Source organism: Centrocercus urophasianus, unplaced genomic scaffold (genome assembly GCF_019232065.1).
Source record: "Centrocercus urophasianus isolate 14NV4802_14NV808 unplaced genomic scaffold, USGS_Curo_1.0 seq_13, whole genome shotgun sequence".
Lineage (NCBI taxonomy): Eukaryota > Metazoa > Chordata > Aves > Galliformes > Phasianidae > Centrocercus > Centrocercus urophasianus.
The window spans coordinates 28002141-28020792 of NW_024884475.1; the positions used below are offsets into that span (position 1 = coordinate 28002141).

At 34.7% G+C, this 18652-nt stretch overlaps 1 non-coding gene across 1 annotated transcript; it reads left to right on the forward strand.

The window, feature by feature from the left end:
• Positions 1–3400: 3400 nt before the first annotated feature.
• LOC122157331 lies at positions 3401–3565 on the forward strand. Its single transcript, XR_006167863.1, has one exon. It is a non-coding gene; the product is annotated as a U1 spliceosomal RNA (small nuclear RNA).
• Positions 3566–18652: the final 15087 nt, after the last annotated feature.

Below are 18652 nucleotides of genomic sequence, written 5' to 3' on the forward strand. Positions count from 1 at the left end.
AACGGACTGAAATTCCTTTGCATTTTTTACTATGATCATCAGAGTATTATACTACACTGTTATAACAGAGAAAATAACTATTCCCTAAATAACTATTTCTCTACATTTAAAATATAAGCATAGGAATGATGAAATTTTCTTTTCTCTCTATTTAGCACAGTGGTATGAATTAGAACAAACGTTCTCTGCCATGAGTAACATTTACCAGAAGCCACTAAAATCCTGATACACCTATGCAAAAACCTAATGGAAAATACATGTTGGCTGTAGTGTTACAGAAGTACAAGCGATTATTTGTTCTCTGATTTGGATACTCTGTTGGAAATATATTAAATAAGCTCCATCTCCTGCAAATCTGGACTTCTGACAAATTTTAAAGTGGAATATTCATACTTCACATTGCTAATGACTTATGAAAATTGAAGGCTATATTCACTGCAATTTGACATATCTGACAACGTGCCTTTCCTTTTTATCTTGCACACAGGGTTCAGTTTATGGATATCAAGTTAGAATGTTCATGGAGAAATTAATTACTATTGTTTAAAAAGAGGGATTTGCCTAAAAACAAGATCTATCCAACTGGTTCTTTACAGAAATCCTGCTGGAAAGCAACTGATATAAAATCTTGAAATACTAGGAAAAATAATTCAGATCCCATTTTATGCACATTGGGTGAAAGCCAGCACTAAAGGCAGTGGATTTATTTTTCCAGAGCTGGATTTGACCCAGATGTCTGTCCTGTTTACACATGTGAAAGCCCATTAAACTTATTGGGATTGCAATTATATAAATGGAGGCCAAAATATTGTTATTTTGGGGGAATTTAACTTGAACTTAATGTAAAAATTGGCTATTGTATTAATATGGGGATATATCCTGTTCATCCTACGTCTGTATTAGTACATCTGGGCAGGAAATCTCATAACTGGTGTAACTCTTCTTTAATAAAGTCCTAAATTTGAAACTTTATGGATTCGTGTACAGTGTATAATGATTGGGTTAGAATTACAGATGCTCCAGTTATAAAATATTCTTCTCTTACAGTGTATAAGACACATGAAAAATTTAGGGATAAAAGGATAATGAAAAGAAATCATGTTAGCAACACCTTTCATTTTCTTTTGTTTGAGAAAATGGTACTGAAAGAATGACAAGTAGACTTAGTTTATGTTCATTAAGAAAGGTCAGGATTAGAGTTTAGGCAAGATTCTGGAAGGCCAGTTAGTGTGAAAACGTTAGACCTTGGTTCTGCTTGTTTGTTTGAACTGCTGGATTACTGGTCAAAGAATAAATCAGGTTCTTGACATACTGTTTTTGAAATGATAAAGGAAATTGAATAATCAACACATAAAAAAGCAAAATGAACACAGAATCACAGAATTTTGGGGGGTTGGAAAGGATCTCTGAATATAATTTAGTCCAACTCCCTGTTAAGCAGATTCCCTAATGTAGGTTACACAGGAGAGTGTCCAGGTAGGTTTTGAATATCACCAGAGTTGGGAACCCCGCAATGTGTCTGACTAACACGTTCCATTGCTCTGTAACTCTCAAAGTGAACTTTAACCAGTTTTATGTAATAATATGTAATAGTAAAATAAATCAAATTTTCTTTCTCCAGTGTACACTCTTTTGTGAACTTTCACTAAAGATAAAATTAGAATATACTACAACAGTTTGCACAGAATCTGCCAGAGATCTATTTTAGCTGAGTGTGTTGGACTTAAGACCTACTTGATAATAAATACATTTTGAAGCTTGCTTCTTTGAAACAAGAGCAGGCAGGCTATAAAATATGAATATAATCCACAAATATATTTTTCCTACATTTATGACTGCAAACTCAAGAAAGATTACAGGTATCTGTGACAGAATTTCTTTTGTTGGGCAGTGTTTCTCTTCCATAATATTTTCACTGTAAGTGAAAAAAAGCCTTCCATGACTTTTTTAAAGTAATCCCTGCTTCTTTCCTGGAGCTGGAACTGGCATGGTATAAATTATATGGCACAAGTCTCTTTAAAGACATATAATGCAGGCAAGACTGATGACCTCTGTTGACTTGCTAGTGGGAACATCTGCTCTCCCATCAGGGTTCCTCACTGCCTGTCCCTGCACAGACCAGTAAAGACTTTTCAAAGGAAAGAGAGATGGGAAAAAGAATAATATCCCTGAAATGAAGACATTTCAGACTGAGTAGTGGTAATAATGATAGATATCAAGATTAAGGAGATGAAACTCATTTTAAATAAGCTTAGTTTCACTAGTATAGAAAATACCTCACCTATTTTTGATATGAAAATCAATTTTTTCCTTTCGTATTTTCCCCTCTTAAGAAATTTCCTTCAAGGGCAAGTAAATACTTAGAAATTTCCTTCAGGGCAAGTAAATACTTAGTCTTCAGGAAAGCTCAATCATTGTTGACTATTATGAACATTCATATTCATGTACTGATTGAGGAAAAGTTCAAGATTATTTCCTGATAGAATGTTACAGTGCCTTGTGGTCATCTTGCATTGGTTTCACTACAGAAACTGATGTGCAGCACAGAAGTTCTGTTGGAAGTAGATTATATGAACTGTGCTAGAGGAAGTTTCAGTTTTCCCTTATCTCTTCTGCTAAAAAATTGCCTTCCACTGCAAAATACTCAGTGAAAAATATTTGTTTCATGTGGTAGGTTTTTTGAACAGTGAGAGATTTGAACACCTTTGAAAATGCTTTCTTGAGTCAGAGCAACTTCCATATCTTAAAGGAGCATGCTGAGTATTTTATTATAATTCATGTTTATATAAAGTAAAATTTTCACAAAAATCTTGGAAGATGGAAAATTCTGGCATTTTTCTGGTTAAGCTATCTCTGTAGATTGATATTTACTCTGTAGTTACACTATAAGAATATTTTCCTCTGGTAAGATAAATGTACTAGAAGTGTTGAAATGTTTGTAGTTTGTGAAAAAAAAATAAATTACGTTTGTGTCTTAGTTTCAGCTGGAATTGAATTATTTGTTCTTCATTGTGTCTGGTATGGTGCTATGTTTTGGTTTTAGGAGAAAAACAACGTTGATAACATACCAAAGTTTTTAGTTGCTATTGAGCAGTGCTGTACAGAGCCAAGGCACTCCAATTTCTCAGCTCCAATCAGCAAAGAGCTGGTGGGGGACCAAAGGAGCAGGGGACAGAATCAGGACAGCAGACTGACCAACTGAACACAACTAGCCAGAGGAATATTCCATACCACATAACATCATGAGGAAGGAGAGTTTTCTGAAGGTGTAGCAGTTCATCTCTCTCTCTCCTTCACTGCTTGGGGGGGCTATATGGGTATTGGTCAGTGAATGATGAGCAACAGCTTATGCATCACATGTTATATATTTATATATTTATATATAGTTAAAAAAAAAAAAAAAATTGCCTGGCAGGGGAGACGGCATCATTAGGCAGGTGGTTTTCACAGCAGGAAGTTCATCTTCTGCACTCCAGGTGTGCTGATCACTGAAATTTTCTCCCAAATGAAGGAAACTTGCTGTGTAATTTGTGGTAGTGGGGGACTGTATTCACACTCTCCCTGGCCTTTGTTGTCCTAACTATTATCCTTTTTGTTTTCTCTATTGTAGTAAATAGTTTTATCTTAACCCATGAGTTATACTTTCTTTTTTTCCGGTTCTGTCCCCTGTCCCACTTGGAAGGGGAGGAGTGAGTGAATAACTGTGTGGTGCTAAGCTACCTGCTGGGTTAAGTCAAAACAATCTGGTAATAACGATTATTTGTTCTTGCTAAATAATTATGTCTGGCTTTGAGTCATTATCGTGCATATAGTTTTTTAAAAAAATGTTTTTATTGATCTTATTAAGAAGACCCTTTATCAGGTATTTATATGAAAGACTTCATGCTCCAATCTCTGTGTAATCACAGGAGCAACAACCGCAAGTGTAGCTTAGTAAAATAAAGCATTGCTTAGATGTTCTGAAATCCTGAATAATGAATTCAGACTGCCTTCTAGTTTGAAAAATCAACTATTAAATTGGATTTAAGTTTTTACTTTCATTAGACAAGTCCCTGCACTCTCATATTCACATCAGTGTAATGTTTCTTCTAGATGCCATATCTTTATGCTGGCAGGTGTTGATTGCAGTGTTGGCATCTATTAAACATAGAAGATATTTTAGAACATCTTAAATATATTTGAATAATTAAAGATTGAACACATGACTCATTGCAGAGGATAGCAAGAATTACTCTGAATTCTGTGTGCATTTGACCATATCTTTTGTGCTGCTGTATGAAAATGAACCTGGTTACCACCAAGATTTTTCAATATGAAGCAAGGTATTAAAAGTTCTCAATCATTTAATCATATAATCTGAGTATTTTCTGTTGTGTTCCTTAACCTATTGGTTTTTTTCTGTATCTGTCATAATTTTTGTTTTTATACATTGATTTGTAGCCCAAAGACAGGCAAGATCAAAAACATCAAAATGAGTGGCTTTGTGTTCCATATTTTTAGCCATTTTTAACGGTCTGCAGATATTTCCTTTTTTTGTTGTTGCTGTTATTTCACTTAAATTCATTTTTCGGGCCACTGTTGACCCTCAATTAAGATATCAGATATGGATTGTTCCATCTCAGACACTCACTCAAAGTTTAAAATGACTCATCTGACTTTTTTTCCCTCATTTCAAAGTGGATATTTTATACATATATTTTTATTCTCCGGTATATTTCTTTTGCTCATAGGTATAAAATCCAATTCTGGAGGCCTCTTCTGTGAAATCTCAGTTTGTGACAGAAAATAAATGGCTTGTATGTCTTATTTTAGAAAAAGTAAAGAATACCTTTCTCCTTGTTCTTGTTTATGAAACAAATTCTGCTGTTAGAATCTTTTCACTGAAAGTTCTTGCAATTGCATGATGTGCCACAATCACTGCATCACCAGGAAGCCTACTATTAGAGAGAACCTATCTTTCACTATGATTTCAGTTTAAGTGCAATTTCAACACTGCTCTAGAGTTGGAAAACAAATTGAGCAAAGAATGAATGTGGTTTAAGCCTGAAAAGGTTTCTTTAGATACATGCATAAATTGAAGTCATCACATCTAAAAATCTGCATATGTGAAAACAATCTGAACAAATTACCAAGTCAACTGGTTATTTCCCTCTGAGATTTATGCTTATATACCCACATGTACATGTAAACAATCACATTCTTAAAGCTATACGTAGCTACATTTAGTTGGATGACACAGAGGTACAAGTTCAGCTTTTTTTTTCAAAACATTCATTTGGAGGCATTGTATTTATAGAACCTGCTATTTCCTTTAGCAGATACAAATCATACTGGGCAAACTTTAACATATTACTTCAAATAGAGCAGTATTTCAGTAATACCTTTTATGAGTTCTGGATGTGATTGCAGTGGGAAAAATAGAAGAAACAGAACAGAGCAGAATTGCCTGATCTTTCTTGAAGCTCCTGGTTGATTCATTTCCTTAGCTTGAGGACAGAAGGAGGTGACTCCTTTCTAAGAACCTTCCTCATATTTGCAGGGGTACTTGGAAAAAAAATTATCTCCTGACTTGGGGGAGGTTTGTCTGACTGCATTTCTTGACTTACCAGCTGGGAATTATTGATTCCTATGTGCAAAACTTGCCGTAATGATAATGCTAACATCTCTCTGCCTCTGGTAACAAACCACAGTTTCAAGTATTTGGCTGTAAAACGATAGAAGGTATTTAGATTGCTTACCTACTTTCTAGCATGAACGTAAGACAAATTCAGCCTGTTTATTTCATAGAGAAGCCATAAATACAACTTCTCTATTGATTTGATGCTGACAGCCAAAGAATAATCCATAAATTGATTTGATATTGTACTTTATTGTACTTTTTGTATATTTTTGTATATTTGAAAGCCACAGGGAAGGCACTTACAGATATTTAGATCAGAAATTAAGTACTTCTACTATTATTAAAATCCGAGGTCACAGAATTGTTGTACTGTGACTGATTGTTCATAGAAACAGGTTACCCAGGGAGGTTCTGGAATCTCCATCACTGGAGACATTAAAATCCTGACAGGACGTGGGCCTGAGCAACCTGCTATAGCTGACCCTGCTCTCCAGAGGTCCTTCTCACCTCAATTCTTTTGTGTTTCCATTACTCTTCTTCTTTTTAATGTCAAGATAAATGTTTTACAAAGTAGATCTTTTTCTGCACAGAAAAAAAGAACAAAGTTTATATGAAATAAATAACTTCTGTGAAGTAATAAACCAATTAACAGATATTTCTATTATTATCCTTTATAATAGTAAGAGTAAGCAATTCTTCAGTCTTTTAAACTTATAAGCTAGTTTTCACTTACTCATTTATTACATATTATGCAATTAAAAGATCATTCTTTTTTCCCCGTTATTAAACAGACATAACTAGAAGTATTCTATCCATATTTCTAGCTTTTAGCAAAAGTTGAACTCAAAAATTGAGATATTTCTGTTACATGCTAACAATGAAGTCTTTTCCTAAAAAAAGAAGCTGTTGAAGATGATAGATTTTATGGGCAACAAAAGCCTATACTTATTTCTGCAAGATATCTCCAAAGTCCTTCTTGCTTCATGAGTAAGTTTTTTTGGACTTCATACAATATGAAATAATAAAAGAGTATCGTAAGCAGTTATAGCAGTTCTAACATGCAGTCTGCCTGGAAAAAATATATTATTGGTAGAAGGCATTTCATTTATAAAGGTAAAAATGCCTCTATGGTTACTAAACTTAATTAAGGAGAGAAAATTCTAAGTGAAGTTAATTTGCAAAATCATATTTGAAGAAAGAAATACCACAATATAAATTGACATTACATGAATTAATAAGTACAGATGTATAAAACTATAAAATACAATATAGTTGGCTGACAATTTAAATAGTTTGTCAGGTTGCAGAAGATACAAGAAAGGCATTAAATCTTACTGAAGAGCTGTCTCTAATAAGACAATGAGAGCACTGAGATAGCTAAATGGAGGGGAGATGTGGTTTGCTGCTACTGAATTGGCTGCTAGGAGAATCCTGCTGAAGGGATCTGTGCTTCCAAATTTGATATGTGTTACTTTTGTAATTTGGGACAAATCACTTCACCTGGTGGGGAACTGCCCCTTTTCGCCCTTGTTCGCACTTCTTTATTTCTAGGTAGTTCTTATGTGTAATGTAAGAGAACAAAGCCTGTTAAAAGAAAAAAAAAAAAAAAAAAAAAAAAAAGAGAGAGAAACTTACGAATTCAAAAGCTATTATTCAAATTTCACTGTGCACATTTCCTTCAAAAGCAAGCGTCTTTTCACAAAACATTAGAAATGACAGTAGAAACAATGTTTTTCTGCAGATATGCCATTAAGTATACAAACAGATGGGAACAGGGAAAGAATGGAAAGAAAGCAAAACAGTTACAGCTACTTGTGCTTTGCTTTTGACCTATTTTTAATGTGAAAAAGAATGTTATCAGATAAATATTTCTGTTTTTAAACAGCAACCACTCTATCACATACACAACTATGTTATTTTTTGCCATCCTTGCGAAATCTTTTCAGTCTAGCTTATATTATACACAGGTGATCTTCATTAGCATCATAATTTCAATCACATGTATTTTTGAATGGCTGTGCACTCATGCTTAATGAGCTAGTTGGAACTTCTGGAAATAAAGATATTAAAGACATTTAACAGTTCATTTTTCTTTTTTTTGAAAAAGAAAATTAAAAAAAAAAAATTGAAGAATTAATTTCTGTAGCATTTCTGTGTACACCAATAGGTCTTTAACTGTCTGTTTGTTTTTACAAGTCACATCAATAAGTTTTTGCACAGATTTGGTGAGTGCAGAAGCAGCCTCCTCCCACCAGATGTTTTTGGAAAGTGATAAAACACTTTTAGTGACTCTGGGAGACAATACTACTGGTAGTTGCTGTAAAAAGCAGTAGATGTGAAATGTTTCCAACTGAATGCAACTGAATGTAATTTTACATATGAGTCATTATACTTCTTCCTAAATAAAATCATCAGAAAAGGAAAACAATATTGCTTGGAGGATAATTTGAAGAAGAATGAAGGGGCACATAAGGTTGCAGAAGAGATTCTTACATTGCCAATGTAGCTGCTGGCTGAAGCAGACGAAATGGTTTTCTGACTTGCTATTCTGAGGGGCCCAGAAGCAGAGAAGTCTAAGCATGATGTACTGCCCTATAGCTAGAAACAAAAAAAAATGGACAATAGGATCATCACGTCACATGAAATTTCACTCAAAGAAGCATGTTTCCTTTGATTTCAGATTAGTGCCCTTCTGGTCAGATTTCTTGAACATGAGTACAAAATGACTACAGGGCATAGGAGAGTTTGGCTATTCTTGTGCACCTAGTATCATATTTCAGAAAAATAGCAAAACTAACAGCACCACTTCATAATGATGACTTGCAGGCAGTTTATTTCAAAAACTGATTGTTCTGAGTAACATTTGCACAAACATTTCAGAGCCCAGTGTCTCACTGAACATGTGGGCCCTACCCTGGTCCCCAGCAGTTAGACAGACTCCTGGAACACCACATTTTTCTAGTGCTTGTGACTGTGAGACTGCAGTGAGCAAAGATTATATTATTTTAGCTTTTACTTACTGTATTGTCCTGGACATATTGGGATTGGCTGCATTGCCGATTTAATGTTGGAGCATCATTTCTCAGAAGAGCACTTCCTTGTTTTACCTGTATTTGATATGCCTTTATTTATCTATTATTATTATTATTATTATTATTATTATTATTTTCTTCTTCTTCTTAGGGCTCATCTCTATGGCTGAAAACTCTTGGTGGTAATAATTAAAATCATATTTCAGCTCATTCAATCTGGAGCCTCATCATTAAAGTAAGGTTATGAGCCATGGCTGTTTTGTAGTAATTTCTAGTAATTTTTTTATGACCATTAAGAGATATAAGGTTTGATAGGACGATTGTCTTCTTTACTGAGAAGACTTTTTTTTGTTGTTGTTATTGTTGTTATTTTTTATATTTTATTTTTCCTGGGAACTGCATCACTTTCACTCAATTTGTGTGTTCCTGGTTCATTTTTTTTCAGATGGTTAAATGTGACTAAACGAATTAATGTAATTTTTGAGGTAGCATCCTTCTTTCATATGTGTACGGGTTTTTCTTTTGTTTGTTTGTATTCCTATATTAATGTCTGCTCCCCCTCCCCCCCAAGTATAGTATAACTATTTCCAGTCAGATTTTAATAATTATCTAAAATCCAAAAGGCATTGCTGTTTTTCACATTTAAGTTAAGCTAAAGTTATCAAGTACCAGCATTTCATTATTTTTAGAAAACAAACAAACAATTACTTGCTATTTTTAATTAATTCAGTCTACCATGTACTGACATTTTCTAGTCATTCTGGAAATTATCCATCCAGCTGATTGCAAACCTCCATCCCCCAGTTTAAAAGATGATTGTTATCTTTTGGCTCTAAATGAAACATTCAGGAAGTGTTTATTGTTCATGTTAATTCATGCTGTAGCTGACTTTACTGTTTCTGTCATCAAACACTGTTAACAAATAATGCCATTGTTTGAAGAAATAGAGAAAAGATTAAGCAACTCTTGTTATACTATGTCCTTCTATAATAAAAAGCAATAAAGTCATTATACCGTGAAAAGCTGTGAATCAGTTTAACAAGCAAGTTCTATTGAAACTGCTGATTATATTTGTAGTAATGGCATTGGTCATCTATTTTGTTGGTGGGTTTTTGTTTTTTTTTTTCCTGTAAACAAGTGTGGAAATCCAGCTATGTGTCTGTAAAAGAATTCCATGCCTCCACATTTGTTTCATTATCCTATTCCTGAGGAAAAAAAAGTGAAAAATAAAGAAGAAACTTTTTGTTTTAAAATATCTGAAACAGAAGATAAACCTACAGAATATTCTTATTGTAGTATTTTATAAAGTAAAGGGTAATGATATGGACTTCATTTTAATTATTTAGGAGCAAAAAACTTATGAGGGGACAACATGAGGATATCACTGTGTGTGAGAAAAGTGTTTTCAGATTTGGTTTCCAGCACTCTGATTCTCTTCTGCAAAGCTTTCTAATTTTTTTTCTCTTCTTTTCTCCCTTTCTCTTCAGAAATAGAAGCATAGAAATACCTTGTGTTATATGTCTTTGCCTGGTTTTGCTTTCTGTGTCCTTTCAGCACATATTCTTCTCTGTGCAGTGAATGTATGGTCTTCTTCCTATAATTTCTTGGCAGTGTACCACATACAGTTGCCAGATATAATATGCAGTGTCCAATTCTATGTGGTCAAATTCCGCAACCAGTCTCTATTCTGTAATTTTTTTGCAGCACCAGCTTTTCCAGATGCCTACACAGCTTTCTTCACGAAGGTGTGCTATTGGCACTCTGCTAATGTGCAGATGTACAAAGTCACTCCATGTAACAATGTTGTGCTGAAATCTCACTGTTGAGTATCTGTCAAAGTGCATGCATGTGATTCCTTTCTGCATATTTCAATGTGAAGAATTTGGCAACATATACAAATGTATGCTACAGATAAACTTATACCATATGTATAGAAATATATTTTCTCAGTTTCACTGAAACAGAAATGAACATTTCCATTCAGACTGAAAATTTAGAAGACTTGCAGCTCTTTCTCTCTTTTTTAAACCTCTCCAGTTTAAAAAATTTTTGGAATATTTCAAGGTATGAGTGCTCAAAAGGTGACAAGGGAAGGGAAAGAAGGACAGCAGATTGCTTCCTGAAAGCTGCATGGAGCAGTGTAGGAGCACTGAGCATGTACCACCTGACCTATGGTAACAGACTGTGCATGCACTTGCTTGTCACAAAAAGGGTAAATGCAGGAACTCAGCCCATGCAGGGATAGTTCCAACTTCTGCTGGCATACAGTAGTAATGCATGGGAATTAAATTGCACTTCTGAACCATAGAACAGCTGCCAACTTACCAACTCATCATGCAAAATAGAGTAATGCAGGTTAATGGCTTTCCTAAGATTGTTGTGAAGTTTTCTGTTTATACAATGGATTTTAAGGTAAAAATCATTAGCTAGGACAAGTATCTGCAAAATACTTTTTACCTGAACTAGAGTGATACTTGAATAATAATTGGATTGGTTCTTCTTACTGCTGATAGAATGTGCAGAAGTTTCACGCAGGGAAATTAAGGGAAATCAAAAGTGAATGGAGGGTTTGGTAAATAGTAACATGAGTGCACTTTAGCATGCTGTAATTCCAAAGTGAATACTTAGAAATTGCTGGATTTTATATGATTCACAGTAATTCTTAAATAGAGATTTGAAGAAAAATGAGTAAGCATAATGATTTTAAAAATCAGACATAAAGCCAGTGTTTGGAAAAATTGCTTTTGGGATAAACAGGTATGTGGGAATTCTGAACTCTTATAGGTTGTCAGCTAAAATTCTTACAGAACTGGTGTTAAGTTTATGGGAAAACTAGTACATTCACTGTAGAATAAGAGGAACGTGTTGATATGTTGGCACTTATAGTCACAGTCCAAAATATTTTAATGGTTTATAAGTCGGCTCAGGCAAACTAAATTAGTGCTGACATTTTTTTCTCCTTAAAATTTTGACAGTTCAAGAAAGGTAAAAGGCCAGAACTGACACTCTTGCAGTTACAGTCCTACTAGGGAGGCTATTGAAATAGACATAAACATTATGATAAAGAGGCAACATTTTACCCTCAATAAACTCAAAATTACTGAGATTTTCATAAACAAAAACAGATATTATCTGACTTTTCATTTGAATTTTGTTTTAATGATTTAATGATTTTTAGTTTTGCTGGTTAATCGGTTCTATTCACTATACCAATAGAATTAGATAGAAGTAGGGAAAATCTATGCTATTACACATGTGTTTCTTCAGTTACCAGAAGAATTTTGCTAACATTGGTTCCTCTAACTGCAGAGAATAACATAGCGTTAGCTAGGGTACATCACCCAGCTCTGGCTGATTAGCCACACGTTTGAAATGGGACAGCCATATTTTCAGATTCTAGCAGAAACTGCTATCCAGCATGGCTAACGAAGATGAGCGCATTGCCCTTTTAGCATGACTATAATGTGTTTTCTACTAGAGGTAGCTTGGGCAGGTAACTCCATGCCACCACAATGGATGATGCAAAGATACCCCTTGAATGTGCTACAGTCTTGATGACAGAGAAGACTATCTACAGAAAGAAAAAGTCTGACTGACACAATATCTGACTTTCCTGCACAATGGAAGTACAATAATTTTTCCTACCAGTTTCCCCTTATCAGTTCAAGGTTTTTGTTTGCTTACATTTCTGTTGTCTTAGACAGGAGCAACAGACATAGCTGTGCTGCAAAATGGAGTAACTTGGACTGCTTCTGCTTAAGAATCAGAAGGAGTATGAGCACAGTCCTAATAGGACTGTCTGAGTGATAGCACTTAAGGGGTGGATTGTCAGAGAGCTGCATGATGTACTTACAGAGCCAGACGTAGTTTCTCAGAGCAGATATGCGCTGTGTCATGATGATGTGTTGGAAGCTGGGCTGGCAGAGTAATGCTGGGAGTCCTCTGCTATGTGATGTAAAGATCCTCTGTGTGTCCCGTGCAACTGTACAGCTCTGAGCACAGTGCCACTGCTTTGGTAGTAATACATGCAGTTATTATTCTTCTTACATATCTGTAATGAATGTTTCCCTATTTTTTCTCTTTGATGAGAAAGAAAACAGATGTGATTGAGAGATTCTAAAAAACTTGACAAGACAGTTAGAAATTGGAAAATATAATCAAAATAGGAGAACAGATGAAAGAATGCACAGTGGGGGGAGAAGTCTTTTCAGAGCTTAACATGCTCTAGTTTCAGATCAGATTACTGCTTGTCACCATGTTCCTTTCTGCACTATTAAAAACCCGAGAGAAACATCAGACTTCCCATGTATTCCACAGAGATTTGAGTCACAGCATTTGAAATCAGGTGGTCAAACTCAGAACCTTTCTGCAGAAAATATCCCAGAGCTCCATTGATTTGTTCTACTAAAGCAGTTTCAAATTAAATACATTTGAAAAAAAATTACTGCAACTTTGTGAAATGTCAGCACATACAGAAGCTGACAGCTATAGGGATATCATCTGGGGAGCACTCACTGATAGTTTTTGCTTGCCTTGATGCTAGGGAAATTGGTCCATCTCACAGAATGAGTTTTCTGTGTGAGTCATTTAGACTTAATCTGGCCAAATAACGTTAGTTGAGTTACTTGAAACCCAGAGTGCTGGGGTGAACTGGGGAACTAAGGACTTCTTCCAGATGCTTTTCGTTATTTACCTATGTGCTGGAAAAGAGAATAAAAGGGAGATAAAATTCAGTGTTGCCTTGACTGATCTGCAACTCTGGTATAGGACCTCCTGTTCTATGTTCCTAGGTAATGTTCTGGAAAGAGAGTGGATTTCAGCTTTCATGCATATATTTCAGCCTTCATGCCAATAATTGCACAATATTGCAGCCATATTTTGTGCTGTCATTCCACAGAGCTGCCACATGAAGAAGGTATGCCTTGTCAAATCACAAGAGACCCATTATCAGCAAGTTAAGCATGGACAAGAGAAGGCTCCAGGATAGAGGACTTGCATATCTAAAGGGGAACTGTTGGAAAGATGGGGACAGACTCCTTAGCAGGATCTAAGGGAAAATGATTTCAGTCTTAAGGGGGATAGATTTAAATTGGATATAAGGAAAAAGTATTTTACAGTGAGGATGGTGAGGCACTGGAACAGGTTGCCCCGTGATGTGGTGGATGTCCTGTCCCTGGAGACTTTCAAGATCAGGATGGACTAAGTTCTGGGCAACCTGATTGGATGTTCCTGTTGGATGTTCCTGTTCACTGCAGGAGAGTTGGAGTAGATGACCTTTAAAGGTCTCTTCCAATTCTAAGGATTCTATGATTCTATGATTCTAAGTGAATAAAGGGAATTTTTCTCATTTGCAATTATTACAGTGCATCAATTCTGCTTCAAAAGGTTGTTTTAAAATGCCAATGTATAGTTAGGCAAAAAAAGCATTATCTTGATTTAAAGTATTAAAAAATGTTGCATATGATCATTAACAGACATCTCTGTGTGTGAAGCAGATCTTTCCTTTAGCAAAATTCTAAATCATTTAACAAATTATTTAAAAATAGGCAGAAGCACGTCCAAAGATAAAAGACAAACATCACCAGAGAAATCCATTAAAAACAGAATTATTAATAGATGCTTCGTACAGCATTTATTTCATATAAAGTGGATTTGTCTGTACATTTAGTACACTTTATGTAACAATTTGAGAAAACTATTAATCCACAGCTTCAAACAGCTTTTTCTGTGTCTTGTATACACAAGCACTTGTTCTGTAGCGGTATGAAGCTCTGAAAAGAAGTGTTGCATGACCAGAATACATTTGAAGGAAGCTAGACTTTGCTTTGAACCAGATATATTGGTGGGTAAGAGATAAACATCTCAAGTGTGGCTGTAGTAGAGGTTTTTTTTTTTTTTTTTAAGTTATATTTTATCTACAGTATGATTCCACAAGTAAACAAATGCCTGTCTAGAAAAGCTGAGATCTCTGGATTAAAATACTTTGTAGAGCACAAGCATGTCTTACATACAGAGAAACCAAAGTATTATGCTTTTAAATGTATAAATTTACATATCTTGGTCTTGGCTCTCACACTATTCAGATCACCGTCATTTTAAGTGCAGATGCATCAGGCTGAAATGTATATCATTTTTTAATGCTACATTTTGAAGGTTATAACAAAAAATATATCTATTTTGTATGAAGGAAAAACAGTCAATTTCCTCAAGTAAATGCAGTATCTGTCAATTCCTGACCAAATATCCAGCTCCCTAAAAGCAAAATAACACTATTCCTTTTAAATATAATTATTTTAAAAGATACTGTTAAGTGTAAGAAGTGATGCTCAATTATTTTTAAGCAACATCTAAAAGGATTTATTTGCTAACAATAAAAGATGAGGCTTTCTTACTGGTTAATGTTCAAGATAATGGCAATAATTTAAATACATAATTTATATGTATTTATATGAAATATTATTTATATATAAAATAATGAAAAAGATATATTGTAATGTATATAAATGTGAACTTTACAGAATGGGCAGTTTAACATGATGATTACACAATCATCCTTTTGGACATAAAGTACTGCATGGTATTTACCTGTTTGTTTCTTTGTTTAAACAATATAATCAATTATTTATTTCAGTGTTAAACTTACATTTGAGTAATATTAATTATACAGTGTAAGTGCCTTGCCTGTGATTATGATTCAGGGATTCAGCAACAGAGTCTATTGCCTATGATGCTGGCTAACAATGACATAATGTTTCTCACATTGTCCATCACTCTGCATCCGTTTGCTTTACATTTACCCTGTAGAATTTCCAGTACCAAAATTCATATAATAGTAATAGACATCTAGCTTTCTATAACTAAGAGGATTTTTTTGTTATTCACAAATGCTGCTTTAACTGAAGAGTTATCTGTAATCAGTAAGTAGCTGAATGTAAGGAACAGTTAGTGCTTAGTAGTTATGGTAGAAAACACAAAATGCAATCAGATAGCAGTCTGCACTCTGCAGAGGTGATAAATACTGTCCCAGTCTTGAAGATTTTATATCTAATTAATGTGCTCACTTTCCTACAGCACTGAACAAGAAGAATCTGTTTGCAAAGGTCTTTCTACAACAGAGAGTGGTTTTTAACTTGAAGATAGCTTTCTGTGAAGAAAAAGGATTTGTAATCTATAACATCCTTACTGCTTTTATTGGCACAGAGAATATAGTCCTTCAGAGGAAACACAGAAACTTCTATTTTATTTTCTTTTTTTATATCTCTTTTTGTCCTCTTGAATTTCAGCGCAGTTGTCATGATAGGCTATAACCACATAGGCACCACATAAGAAACTAGTTTATCTCTTCAATTGTCAATTGTATGGGAACTGCTGAGTCACGGCCTGAACCTCTGATTAATCATCTGATGTGAGCCTTGAGTCAGCCAGAGGAGCACAGGTGAAGGCAATTCACCTGTGCTGCCGGAAGGGGTGGAGCCTGGCTCCACCCTCCTGGACCTATTTAAGAGCTGGCTACCAGAGGGGAAGGATCTCTTCTGGAGATCCCCTCTTTTGGTATCTTCTGGTGAGCTCAACCCAAGGGTAAGCTCTTCCACTTATTCTCTTTTGTGATCATTGTCTGCTTTGCCTTACTCTCTTGATTATATTGCAATTATAACATCTTGGTTATACAAAATTATAACATCTTGGTTATACATCAATTTATTTTACATTGTTCATCATTAAAAGATATGAATGTAACACTTCAATGTTAAAAACAAATACTCTAGGTGTGCTTTCGCATGTACACTTCTTCAGATACTTAAGTTCAGGTTCGCAAAGGGGAAAACATATTCTGGCCTTGGAGTGGATGCCCAGACTAGAGATGGCTAGATCAGTCCATTTCTGAAGGAAGTTTAGTGCCATTCAACATTTAAAATATGGTGACATACCACTGTTTTATACACTGTTCCTCTTTAAAGAGTTTTTTAGAGCTTAAGTGAGATTTAAAGCTTAACTGAGATTTAAAGATCATCATCAGTAACTAAATTTGTTTGCCTTATTTTATTCTATTAAGACATAATTGGAGAGGCAGGGCTCTTTGACATGTAGAAGGCTAAAGGACTTGCTCTTATCATGCAAAAAGTTGTTTTGCTGAATTCAGTGCTTTCCAAAGTAAGGTAATAAAATTCATTTATCTGGCTTTCCAAGCTATGAAAAGAGAAAGGCAATTCCTGTTGTAACATTTTCTGCACAGCTTCGTGGAGCAAGAAAGAAAAATAAGATTTTGTTCATGTGTTACAAGAAAGCTTCCTGCAAGGAAAGAGTTTGAGCTATCAGTCCATGTTCCTAGAATCAATTACATAATATGAATAAATGCATAAGCTAAAATATACAAACAGTATGCAAGGCTTTATTGGAGAAATAGGTTACTTACTGTGTTATAAATTCATACTGCATCTCAAGTTCCCTGACTGAATTAAACTTGAAATCTCTGTTCAACTATTTTGGTAATATGCACATGTACATGTATAAGATAAGGAGAAACCACTCTTAACTAATACTTAAATGAGAAATTCATTATAAAGTTGCAAAAAAGGCCTCCAAGATCATCTAGTTCAACCATGCACCTACCAGCAGTATTGCCCGTAAACCATGACCACAAGTGCCACATCTACATGTATCTTGAACTAGTGACTCCACCACCTCCCTGGGCAGCCTGTTCCAATGCCCAACCAGACTTTTGGAGGACTCTTTCCTAATATCCAAATTGAATCTCCCCTAAAACATCAAAATTTTCAAGATCTGAAGCAAAAAAAAAAAAAAAAAAAAAGTTAAATTTCAGAGCCTCTCTTCAGTAAGAATGGGTGAGAACTGATGAATAGCAGCCAAAAGCTACTTCGGTTTCAAATGTATGATTTTCTGAGTGCAGATGTATGTATCAAATTCATTAATCAAACTGATTAAAAGTAAGGCAACATGGAAACTCATAACTCTGAAAAAAAAACACAGAACCCCAAACAACTAAATCACAATTCAAATAGAAAACTAAGAAATTATGTCAATAGAAGGCAGAAGAGAATTACAATATATTTCACTTCAGGAAATGGTTTCACCAGAGTTAACTTCTGCTGTCCTTTAGTGGCACATGCATTTTAACTATGCAGTAGTTAAAGAACAATAGTATGAGATCTTTGAACACATGTATTCTAATGAGACAGAAGTGTTGACTGATTAGGAAGGATTACAAAAGTAAATATGTGTAGCTATGTTAGATGATGATTAGAGAAGGAAAGATAAAAGAATAAATATCATCTGAAGGGTATACACAGATAAAAAGAAAATCTTTATTTATATTATGACATAGTAATAATAATATGAAATTATTAATAGAGAAATAATAAGAAAATGTGACCTGACAGCTAAAATGTAATTTCCAAATATTAACAGCTAGAAGGTATGAAGTTTTACTTCTTTGCAAGCTAAAATGACTTTAACGATTATTATAGACCAGAAGTAAAAACCTGGTTCCCAAAAACCACTAACTTGGAGCCAATTTTCCTGACTTGGATCAAGCAGTTATTTCACTGACAGGAAAGTGTTCTAAAGATAGATTTTGGTTTGGGTGTATAACAGAAGTGCGTGTTAAAACTGCTAATAATATTCTGTTTTTAGCCAAGACAAGCCTAGCAAAGCCAATGGAATTCCTCTGAATGTACATTTGTGAAAATGACACTAAAACTTCATCCTTAGTTTAGTCTTCTCTTTTGCCTGTTTCAGAAAAATTCTGTAGTGTAGCCAAGTGGTGCCTTACAGACAAGAAAACAATTAAATCCCAAAGGTTCCTGGAACAGTAAGTTCACAATGAACATTTTTAATGGGAGGCATCTGGCATATGGATAACAGCATGGAGCTTCTAGCAACAGCTTCAAGTAAGACTCATTAAACTGTGTTAATGTTTACTTGCTAACAAGTACACATATACCACAGAAAATGTTTTTCTGCCCTGGAACATCACAGATTG